We start from the raw sequence: 12,548 nt of genomic DNA, 5'->3' as shown, positions 1-12,548 counted from the left end.
CACATGAATGCGGGGCTGAAGTGGGGGTGTAAACCTGATTCCCAGATTTCATTTTGGGGCTCGAATTTGTAACTTTTTCTATAGATTTCAATTAAATACGTACTTTCGTTTCGGAGGTGTGACGGTGTCGTGATTCACTTCACACACAGTTACCGCAATATATCAGATGCGCTGTCTTGCACAGAAGAAAATACTGTATTGACGGTGGCATTCATTTTAATGAAAGTTTGTACAATTTGCTCTAATCATTTGTATTTTGAATAACAATTGCGGAACAACCGTTAAAAAAAGAAAAGAAAAAGAAAGAAAACCGACAGACTCTAGGCAAAAATAGATAACAAAAGTATACATGCATAAAGAATAATACAAAATGTCAATAAGTAACTAAAACATTATGATATTTCTATGTACATTTCTGGTAGCTTAAAAATAATACAATAATTAATTATAAAGTGATGGTTAATCGTATATGGCCAGTGATGAAAATTTTCCGGAAAATTTTCCGATTCATAAAAACATACTCCACTTATTCTTACATCGTTGTATAGCCGTGATGTGAGGTGGAAAATTTTCTTTAATACTTTTCCGGAAAATTTTCCGTTCTTAACAAATATCAGTGATCAAGTAACAATTCCTCAGTATTCATAAATTGATTAAATTCATGTATAGAAATGTTAAAAATTGAAATATTGTTTAAAGAATCTGAAAATTTTCATAGCTCAGACAATTTTCAGTACTATGTAGGAAGAAGTGAAACAATATTTCATGAATCGAAGAACTGTCTGTCCTGTACAGTGATGAAAATTTTCCGGAAAATTTTGAAACGGAAATTCTTCCGATTCATAAAAACATACTCTACTTATTCCTACATCGTTGTATAGCCGTGATGTGAGGAGGAAATTTTTCTTCTATACTTTTCCGGAAAATTTTCCGTTCTTAAATATCAGTGATCAAGTAACAATTCCTCAGTATTCATAGATTGATTAAATTCATGTATAGAAATGTTAAAAATTGAAATATTGTTTAAAGAATCTGAAAATTTTCATGGCTCAGACAATTTTCAGTACTATGTAGGAACAAGTGAAACAATTTTTCATGAATCGAAGAATTGTCTGTCCTGTACAGTGATGAAAATTTTCCGGAAAATTTTGAAACGGAAAATCTTCCGATTCATAAAAACATACTCTACTTATTCCTACATCGTTGTTTAGCAGTGATGTGATGTAAAAAATTTTCTTCTATACTTTTCCGGAAAATTTTCCGTTCTTAATAAAGATCAGTGATCAAGTAACAGTTCCTCAGTATTCATAAAATTGATTGAAATCATGTATAGAAATGTTAAAAAATGAAAGATCGTTTAAAGAATCTGAAAATCATGGCTCACACAATTTTCACTACTATGTGGGAACAAGTGAAACAATTTTTTATGAATCGGAGAATTGTCTGTCCTGTACAGCGGTGAAAATTTTCCGGAAAATTTTGAAACGGAAAATTTTCCGATTCATAAAAACATACTCCACGTATTCCTATATCGTTGTTTAGCCTTGATGTGAGGTGGAAAATTTTCTTCTATATTTTTTCGGAAAAGCTTCCGTTCTTAATAAATATCAGTGATTAAGTAACAGTTCCTCAGTATTCATAAAATTGATTGAAATCATGTATAGAAATGTTAAAAAGTGAAAGATCGTTTAAAGAATCTGAAAATTTTCATGGCTCACACAATTTTCAGTACTATGTAGGAACAAGTTAAACAATGTTTCATAAATCGAAATATTTTGTCTTGTATGGAAAAATTGAAGATTTTTTTATGAGTCGGAAAATTTTCATCATTTTGAAGCAAAAAGTAAAACAACTTTTTGTAAATCGGAAAGTGTTATTGCTCTGTAGAAACAAATATAAGGAATTTTCATGAATCGGAAAATTTTCATTACGATGTAGAAACAAGTGAAAACACTTTTCATAATCCGGACAGTTTTGGATATTATGTATAGTGATGTTAGGTGAAAAATTTTCCACTATATTTAACTGCACATTGAGATATACAATTCCTGTAGAGGAAAATTAGACAACAACAAATTATAATTTTCCAGTCAGATTTCGGGAACCAGAAAATTTTCTAATATTTCAAGTTGGGAAGTAAAAATTTACATAGTGTTTCTCTCTCTCTCTCTCTCTATTATATCAACTTATTTATAAATGTTGCAAAATGTAAATCTATAAAAGTAGTAAAGCTATGAGAAAACCGTCTTATGCGTAGAGATGCAAAAAAGCCGGCCATTTTTGAATCGATGGTTTTTTTCACATAAAAAGCAGGCTTTTTTTGGGAAAAAAACGAGAATTTTGGAAATTTTGGCTTTTTTAATTTTCATGATTTTTCTATCTAAATAGCTTTCTTATAGTATATTCTATACTTAGATAAGAATTCCATGACCGTAATGCCATATTTCGCTCTAAAATTCACCATCAAGATGGATGGAGCACATGTTTTACGAATTAAAGCTAACATGAAGAATGTAGTATTTGAGGGCAATTTTAGAGGCTATTTAACTTTATTTTAACTTTTGAGTTATCGATATTTTTTCTTCTCGATATCATTTCAGTTTGTCGTCTGTTTCATTTCTAAGAGCTTAGTACTCTAGCTTCTAACGCAGAAGTTAAACACGTTTTTCTATATATCCGTCAAAGCGTACGTTTTTAAATATATCCGTCTAACTGTACTTCCACATTTCTGTTATACTGTAGCTATGCAACGATTTAGCAATAATTTTCCGGATACAACCTTGAATACTAATTTATACAAATAATCAGTAGCGGATTTAGAATCGTACTTTGGGACGGGTTTCTCTGATTGTTTCATTTTCTAAAATCTTCTAATTTTATTTGGAAGGAGCTTGAAGTTTATGAGTACAGGCATAACTAATACTGTATTTCGTTTCGTTTATATATTTAGCGATAATCTTCCGGATACAACCTGGAAGATCATTTTATACTGAGAATCAGTGGCGGATTTAGAAAAGTATTTTGGGAGGGTTTTTTTCTTACTAATGTTTAGTTTTTCTAAACATTCGTAATTTTTATTTGACGGCAGCTTAAAGTTTATGAGTAAAGGCATAACTAATAGATATTTCGTTTGTTTTAGACATTCCGTGATTTGGGGAACAGGCTTCAGTCCGAAAGACCGCCCCCCCCCTTACCCTCGCAAAACCGTCACTGCTGGTAATTAGTAATAATAACGATTTAAAAACAATAAGAAATGAAGTCAGCCAACTCGCAGTACACGCACTATTTCTACTTCATAGATGGAATGAAGAAAAGTTTTGTCAGAATGGTCGAATGCTGAGTTGAATTCCGGACTTCTCGATAGAAGCGCAAAAGCTCCAGTCAATCATGTTTGTTGTGCAGTTGTATTTATCTTAACTTAAATATATTCCGTAGTCCTTTTTTTGTGTGTGTGTGTGTGTTGGTGGGGTAGGGAGAGTTCCATAATGATATGAAGGGTGTGAGCCAAGAACATGGTAACTAACAAATTTTCAGTTGCTGAGTTACGCAGCATCAGATAGGCAGCAACGCATACCGCTTCGTTTAATCCCTCACGTATAGACTTATATGAAAAATCAGCTTTCCGACTTTCAAAATGGATTGTGCAGCAGAAAATTTCTAATTACTTAAAATAGTAAAATTATGGGTTACCATGTTCTTATCTCACACCCTTCATGTTCAATCCCTCTTGTTAAAAATACAGAAAACTTGAGGACTGAATAAACCGTGATGGTGCTTATATAAAACTGTAGAAGTTCAAGAATATACAAAACCAAAAGCTCTAGGTGTGCAGCCTTTAAGTGTATCATATAAATCTAAGTATTTTTCTTATGTTTTATTTTAATTTTATTTTGTACCAAAAAGAGGGTATGGAATATTTTGAAGTAAAAATACTACATAGAATTTTGCTACTTATTTGAGTATTTTTTTAAAAGAAGTATTTACTTTTAGGGTTGGCTGGTTTACACCAGCTGTTTTTCTTCTTTTTTTTAAATAAACAACTGGTTTAAACCGAAAAAAAAATAAAAGGTACGAAAAATGCGAATCGTGTGAAATTCATGGTGACGTTTCCATACATCAAACGATCTGCATTAGTTTTATTTCCTTTTCACCTTTTAATCAAGGTGTCCCATGTTCAATTCTCGGGCGAACCACAACCCTTCTTTCATGCGTAAACAAAGTAGCGGTTTGGATGTCACTTTAAGCGAAAGTCTTCTCCTTGATAACCTCGGTATTACGTAAGGATGTTAAGCCTGAATATACGAAACGAAACTAAATTGTATATTTCTGCTTGCCTAAATGCCTGTTGTTTTATAAAGAAGCCAAGGTTGCTTAAATATACTGATATAAATTGACAAAATTAATCGATTACCTACGTAGCTTCCAACATTAGCTTGGATTGTTATTTCAATGATATGTACGCACTAAATTTGTAATTTAATACCTCAGTTTTAGCGTGCTGATTATGATACGTTGACCTTTAAATTTTACATTCAAAGCAATAACAGGATTTTTTCCGTTATTGTTTTACATTTAGAGTAATGACGGGATTTTCCCGATGGCTAAGGCGGGAGTTTCTCAATTTAAGAAATTTACTGACCGGACTTCTTTAAGCTTATGTGACTTCTTCCAGCATAACCCCGTTATTGCATAATAACACCAAGGCGAAACAAACTTATTTCTGTCAATATGTAATATAAATACATAAAGCAAAATATCTAAACCCAAAAAACCTGGTTTAAACCAAAAAAGCCTAGTTTAAACTCCCCCCCCAAAAACGGGTTTTTAGCATTTTCAAAAACAACCATGGCTCTTGCCAACCCAGCTTACTTTTGGATGTAGGAGGTTAAAAAAAATCTTATTATATACATTGGTTAACCCTTTGGAATTCATAATGTAAATATGTTGAGAAGTAAAACTGTTTGAAATATCTTTTCGAAATTCATGGTTTATTTTCGAGGTTTTATATTATTATCGGCATCAACCACTAATTAAATGACTTTTAGTGTTGTAGAGAAGCGAAACAAAATCTGGTTTATCAATATAAAGCAGAATTTTCAAAAAAGCCCAAAATTTCCCAAGCAAAAAAGCGAAGCAGAAAAAACCGAGTTTTTTTTCAAAAAAGCCGTTTTTTTTTCGATCCCTTGCATCTCTACTTATGCGTATTAAACTGACGAAATCTAATATTGTAAGATCAAAGGTGGATTCTAAGGGAAGAATGCATTGAAGTTTCTGAAACATTCTTGAAATGAAGAATCGTTAGATTTTCACTTCATGAAACTTTTTAAGACAATATTTATTACCTATAAATTTTACGGCTAAACAACGATGTAGGAATAAGTGGGGTATGTTTTCATGAATCGGAAAACATTCTTGTCTTAATAAATTGAAATTTTAAATAATAGAATGGGATATTTGTACTCTACGAACTCATGTTCTCTGCACTTTGCATACACACACACAGAGAGAGAGAGAGAGAGAGAGAGAGAGAGGAGTTGAATTGAGTTGATTTTGAGTTTAACATCCCTTTCAGCAGCGAAACTATATAAGACGGGACCAACTGATTAACGTGAAATCCGAACTACATGAGCTCCCGCTGGGAATCGAAGCCAGGTCTTCCATGCCAAAGGCATGCTAACCGCTAACCGCTTAGCAACGAAGGAGCTCGCAGATGAAGAGAGAGAGAGAAACACTGTGTAAAATTTCACTTCCCAACTTGAAATATTAGAAAATTTTCCGGTTCCCGAAAGCTAATTGGAAAATTATAATTTGTTGCTGACTAACTTTTCTCTACTGAAATTCAATTTTGTAGCTGAATGTGCAGTTAAATATAGAGGAAAATTTTCCACCTAACATCACTATACATAATATCCAAAATTGCCCGGCTTATGAAAAGTTTTTTCCACTTGTTTCTACATCGTGATGAAAATTTTCCGATCTATGAAAATTCCTTTCACTTGTTTCTACAGAGCAATAAAACTTTCCGATTCACAAAAAGTCGTTTTACTTTTTGCTTCAAAATGATGAAAATTTTCCAACTCATATAAAGTTCTTCAATTTTTCAATATAAGACAAAAAATTTCGATTCATGAAAAATTGTTTAACTTGTTCCTACATTCTACTGAAAATTGTGTGAGCCATGAAAATTTTCAGATTCTTTAAACGATCTTTCACTTTTTTACATTTCTATACATGAATTCAACCAAATTTATGATTGCTGAGGAATTGCTACTTGATTACTTATATTTTTTTAGAACGGAAAATTTTCCGGAAAAATATAGCGGAAAATTTTCCACCTCACATCACTATATATGGCACACAGTGTTCCAAATGGGCCAAAATATAGGGGAATAATCTTTACATATTATTCTCAATTGTGTTTATGTCAGGATATAATTCAGCAAATTGAAACTTCAAAAGATAAAAATATAACATTCAAACTGAACTCCAGTGTCCAGTTTTAGTGGCACCATGATTATTCCCCGTAGTAGTGATTGCCCGAATATGAATTTCATAAAGGCTTTCCTCCAAAATAAGAATGTTATGTTTTTTCCTTTTAAAGAACTCGCCTGTTCATTCAAGGGCACATATCAAGTACAGGAGAATGAAATGGATACACTTTCTAATACATAATACTAATCATCACTGTATTTAAACCTTGTACTGTACTACTAACAGGAATACAGAGCGACGATTTGAAGTCAAACTACAGCAGTAACATACAAAGAAATGAATTGTGAATATAAATCCTACCTAGGTATATAAATATAATATATTGCAATACCCCTTAAAATCACTACTAAGGTAAATGCTAGTGCTGTCGAAATCGGTTTTTGAAAAAACCGAAAACCAGTTTTTGAAAAAAGTGAAATTTCATAAAACCGAAATGTCGGTTTTGAAAACCGCATTTGCGGTTTCGGTTTTGAAAACCGCATTTGCGGTTTCGGTTTTGAAAACCGCTTTTGCGGTTTCGGTTTTGAAAACCGCTTTTGCGGTTTCGGTTTTGAAAACCGCATTTGCGGTTTCGGTTTTGAAAACCGCATTTGCGGTTTTCGGTTTTCAGAAAACCGGTTTTCTGAAAAACCGAAAACCGCAAATGTCACAAAAATTCAACAGCACTAGTAAATGCACAGTTTATTCAATAAAATACTGCAAATAATGTCAGATCTAGCACGAAATGTAGATAAATTTTACATGAATTAAAATTATATAGAATCACAATATAAGCCCTTATAATGCATAAATAGTAAAATAAATAAATAAATAAATAAACCCTCTGAAAAATTAGCAAAGCCTACAATTAAATGAACAAAAGAAGATCAGAAATTTAAAACCAAAGTGATGTTTCCGTTCATCACTGCACACAAACTATATTTCCTTTAACATATCGACTGGCGATATTATTTGACAGTATATTTGAGAAAAAAATGCAAATTAAAATTTAATATTGAAAAATTCTCACCTTTAAACGAAATTACAAATTGAGAATAAAGTAGCTATAACTTGTTTTTTTTTTCATCTCTCGTCGACAGCGTCACAAAGTGTCGTATCTCAAAAAAATCGAAAATTGAGATATTTTACTATGTAGTTGCATACACTGACCTCTACAATTTCCCAAAACGACATATCTGTAATGTGCGTTGTTTTGACGGTGGTGATGACGTCACTGTGTCGTATCTTAAGATCAAGCATATAAACCATTTTCACAAACAGTCGTATCTTGAGTTACGACAGTTTGTGAGCAACAGATCTTTCGCAACTGGACAGATACGCCTATATTCAAAGCAATTTGTTTATATATACAAAGTGGCCCAAAAGTAGGTATACAGTCCCGTACTGATAAACTCATTGCTTTTTATATCATTTCTTATTGTTATCCACTTAGTTTCTTTATCATTTGTTCCTAATGTATTTTTACTTATATCTTAAGCTCGGAACAGTCGAAGCAAATAAACTTATAAGCTAGAATGTTATACTTGATCAATGCGGGGCTGTATACATATATATTTACATGGCATGGGGCGTCCTCAGGTTGCGGATCAACATGACATGACATTTTTGAGTTTTACGTCCCACGGTTATGCCGGTTAGGCTAAATGAGACGGTGAATGAAATGAATGAAATGATGGAATGAAGAAAGTGGGAGGAAACGGGAGAACCCCGAGGAAACCCACGCACACGCTGTTTGTCCACCACAAAGTTCACTTGGCGGGAGCAGGGTTGGAACCCGCGACCCCATGAACCAGAGGTGAACGCTCTACCACTGAGCCACCGCGGCCCCAGGTTGCGGATCGAGGATAAGGCCTTTAGATAGGCTATAGAGGTTAGCTGCGAAGATACTAAATAAGCAGTCGCGGGCAGACAAGGAGTGACCCTCCAGCTTGGGGGTTTGGGTGAGGCTAACAAACTCATCCTGTAATAGAAAAAGACACTTTTCAGAAACAAACACAGAAGCCTCGGACCAAGACTGATAACTTGGCACGACATCAGGAAAAGAAAATGGACATGAGATTTGGAACATGGAATATTAGAATTCTTTATAGGGAGGCACTTTAAAATCCGTAACGAATGAGTTAGAGAAATAGGAGTTCAGGTTGGTTGCTATGATGGTATGCGGTGCAAACACGTAAGAACAGAGAAATTTCTCTCCGATTCTTTGAATCTAGGCATGAATAAAATGAGGGAGATTCAGTCCACAGTGCTCTAAGCACATCTATTAAGCACTGTGGCAGTAATTTTGTACCCTCGCAACTTGAACCGATTGTTAAACTGGCAAGGAAAAAGAACCCATATACCGTTCATTGTGTTGACATAATCGATGTATGAGACTAGATCTCTGTCCCAATGTCTGTATTCTGTGAGTTAGACGTGACGAAAATGGAGATCCAATCAATTGGACGGAAATGAGCGAAGCGAAAGTGAACAAAGACTATCCAAACTGCATTCAGTTTAAGACAAGTCATTTTGAGGACACTTACATAACTATTTCCCTGAAAAGAACGCAGATTGAATCCACCAGATAGAAGTTCCTACTTTGCAGACTTGTCAAAAATTATCGCTCCAAAGAAGTACGAGGACTCGTTTTGATTGATTGATTGATTAACGTCCCTTTCAGCAGCGAGGCTATATGAGACGTTGACCTACTGATTAACGTGCAATCCGAACCACATGAGCTCCCGCCGGGAATCGAACCCGGGTCTCCCACGCCTACGAGGACTCGTTATCATTGTGTCCGGGCCCAACTCCAATCATTCGAAGCTCTGAACATATTCAATTTTACAGAAACTTACCACATTAGTCATCCTTCTCAAGTGCAATATCAAAGCATGCAATTTGCAAATTACTTTGCAAGATTTTATCTTCTGGCAATGGCAACTTGATAGCATTATTTTATGTTATGGTTAGTATGCTCTTAATATTGTGTTTCTTGTGTGTTCTCAGGAATTTCGTTTTACCCTCAAGAATCTCAGGAAGCATTTGTTAAATTATTTTGTGTAATAAACACGAAGTTTTTCAATAAAAGTGCAATATATTCCGATTGTTCATCTATTAATGTAGTTCTCAGAATAAAAAATATGCGTCGTATCTTTCATACAAGAGAGGATTACCATTGTCACAAAATGTCGTATCTCTTTCCCGCCAAATTTTCCACAAGCTTTTACAAGCAAATTCCATAAAACTTTCTACACTGATTTCTTATGATTTAAGTTATAACTTGGTAAATTTTTTCTCCTTTCGGTAAAATAGATTTTGAGTTATGGTTGTTCAAAGTTGTTTGAAAACCTAAAAATCGCTCTCCTGAGAAGTTTAGAAAACTGAGATACGACAGTTTGTGACGCTGTCGACGAATAATATGGACCCCATTTGGCCTAATGACTAATACGCTTACCTTTGGTGCGCGTGGTCTCGGGTTCGATTCCCATGGGGGTACAGTTGAACGAAAGAAAGTGGTTCGGATTCCACTATAATTAGTAGGTCCACGTCTCCTTTAGCCTTCCAGGCACAAACGTGGGACGTTAACAAAACAAATCAAATATCATACGTATACTATATAACTGTTTATTAAAAATATAATATATATACACAGTTTTAGATTGTAGTTGTGTCCTTTTGTTTCAGTTAAAGATTTAAAAAAAAATCAAGTTCAAAAACTTTTTCGAGTTCGTTCATTTTTCTTGATTTTGTTTGCGATTCAGATACACCCAAGGAGTTCAACTTTAGACTCAGACTTGTAACTTTTGGGGAATACCCACGAGTTGAAAATAATTAAGAAAGAAAAAAAACGACGGGCGGAAACCATACAACGACCTTAATCACCTTGCAGTCCATCTCTGTGAAAGTTACAGCAAAAACTCAAATCTACGTCCTTTCTTGTTTCTGGCAATTCTGTCGATGTCACGATTGTAATCTACGTTTATGTCTCTGGGCGTAAGTTGTGCCAGGCCACGAAGTCGATCTGCATCCATCCGGGGTTGTAACCATGTCTTCAACATTTTTAGTGTTTTAAAATGTTCTTTCGACTAATGATCTGTATAGGGTATTTTGTCCGAATACACCGCTTTTCTAGTGGTATAATTGAGTATGTAAGGAAAAAAGTTTTAGACCAGACTAGGAGCATGGGATTGGAAATTGGCTCTATTAGGTAATCTCTGAAATGGAGATTTTAGAAACATAGTATAATTATAGCTATGCTTAGGCCCTACAACAACTATAAAATTATTATACTATCCTTCACCTAGGGGGGATTTGCCCCCAGAACCCCAATTTGCTTGGCATACAGCCTCGCACGATATAGCAAATGCTCCTACGTGCTACTGTGGCAAATATTTCGCGTTCTTCCTTCTGCGTCTTTCATATAGAATTTAATTGAGCTAAAATTGTCACGAAATTCAAACACCTTGTAAGGGGGACATTCCAGCTCAAATCAACAAGTCATCAGACTTGATCATCTCAAATTTTAGTAAAAATTGGTGCACAACATTATTACAGTAGGAGATGAAAAATCAAAAATATTAAATCTTTCCTCCTGAAAGTGTCCCCATACAGGGTGTTCAAAAGTTTCAAAAAAGAGCATTTTTTCAGTTACAGTGATTATTAAAAATTGTCATAAAAGGGTTAATATGTGCACTAGATGTGTGGAACAAACACCATTGGAAAGCTTAAAGATTGCTGTACAAATTGTATTATATTGAGAAAACCTGTACAATAGAAAATAACACTTCAAAAATTAAAACTAAAAGTTGAATTTTGAAAAAATGAAATGAAATTTTTGAGTTTTACGTCCCACGCTTATGCCGACTAAGCTAAAGGAGACGGTGATGATGAGTAATGAATGAAATGATGGAATGAAGAAAGTGGGAGAAAACGGGAGAACCCCGAGGAACACACGCACACGGTGTTTGTCCACCACAAAGTTCACTTGGCGGGAGCAGGATTTGAACCCGTGACCCCAAGCACCAAAGGTGAACGCTCTACCACAGAGCCACCGCGGCTCCAATTTGAATTTTGAATTTCGCACAGAAATATCCCTGTGAATTTGTTCAAAATTGTCCAGATTGTAGTCTCATACGTGTACTAAAACAGCACAAAGTTGCATTTTGGGCACTCAATGGGATCCGATTCAAACTTCAACATAAACCAATCTTACCAAGATATTGACCATTTGAATATTTGGGTTCAGCAGGGGCGGATCCAGGACCGACTTCTGGGGGGCGGTGGGTTGTCATACTGTTACTTTTAAGGGCTCCAAACTTTGGGATGGGTTTTATTTATATATATAAAATAAGAAAGTTTTCTCTTCGGGGGGGGGGGCGATTGCCCCGATCGCCCTCCCTTGGATCCGCCCCTGGGGTTCAGATCGATAACCATTTGCCTGTAGCTATTTACCTGCAGCATCTAAGGAATTTACATTCAACTTCATTTGTTTCTTGATGTATTCATTTGAATTTACACAATTATCCACTTTTCGAGTTATTTAGAGAGGTATTACGTTTTCGAACAGTACTCATACAGGTCATTATTCTTGTTAGTCAGTATGGATGTTTCTAAATTTATATTGGCTACATTGATACATGTTATTTTCATTGCTTTCTTTCAGGATTCTGTTATGGAACTTATTATGAAAGGGAGGGATATATTTTCCTCCCTTTCACAATATTTGTATCAAATGTGTTATGAAACACCAGTGGGGTATTTAGGGGGGGCTTCCGGGCTTAAGCCCCCCCCGAAATCTTACTTACTATAGTAAAGTATATGAAATATCTTGCAGAATTTTCACATTTTCAGGCAAAGCCCCCCCCGAAAGAGGAAAAGCCCCTCCCGAAACAAAATCGTAAATACGCCACTGTGAAACACAGTGACAATTTTCCCAAATATTGACATGGTCAATATCTTGCAATGTTTGGTTTATGTTGAAATTTGACTCGGATCCCATTGAGTGCCCAAAATGCAACTTTGTGCTGTTTTAGTACACGTATGAGTATGAGACTACAATCTGGACAATTTTGAGC

This window comes from Thermobia domestica, chromosome 4 (genome assembly GCF_964235325.1).
Source record: "Thermobia domestica chromosome 4, izTheDome1.hap1.1, whole genome shotgun sequence".
In the NCBI taxonomy this organism is placed as follows: domain Eukaryota; kingdom Metazoa; phylum Arthropoda; class Insecta; order Zygentoma; family Lepismatidae; genus Thermobia; species Thermobia domestica.
This window is presented reverse-complemented; position numbering follows the sequence as displayed.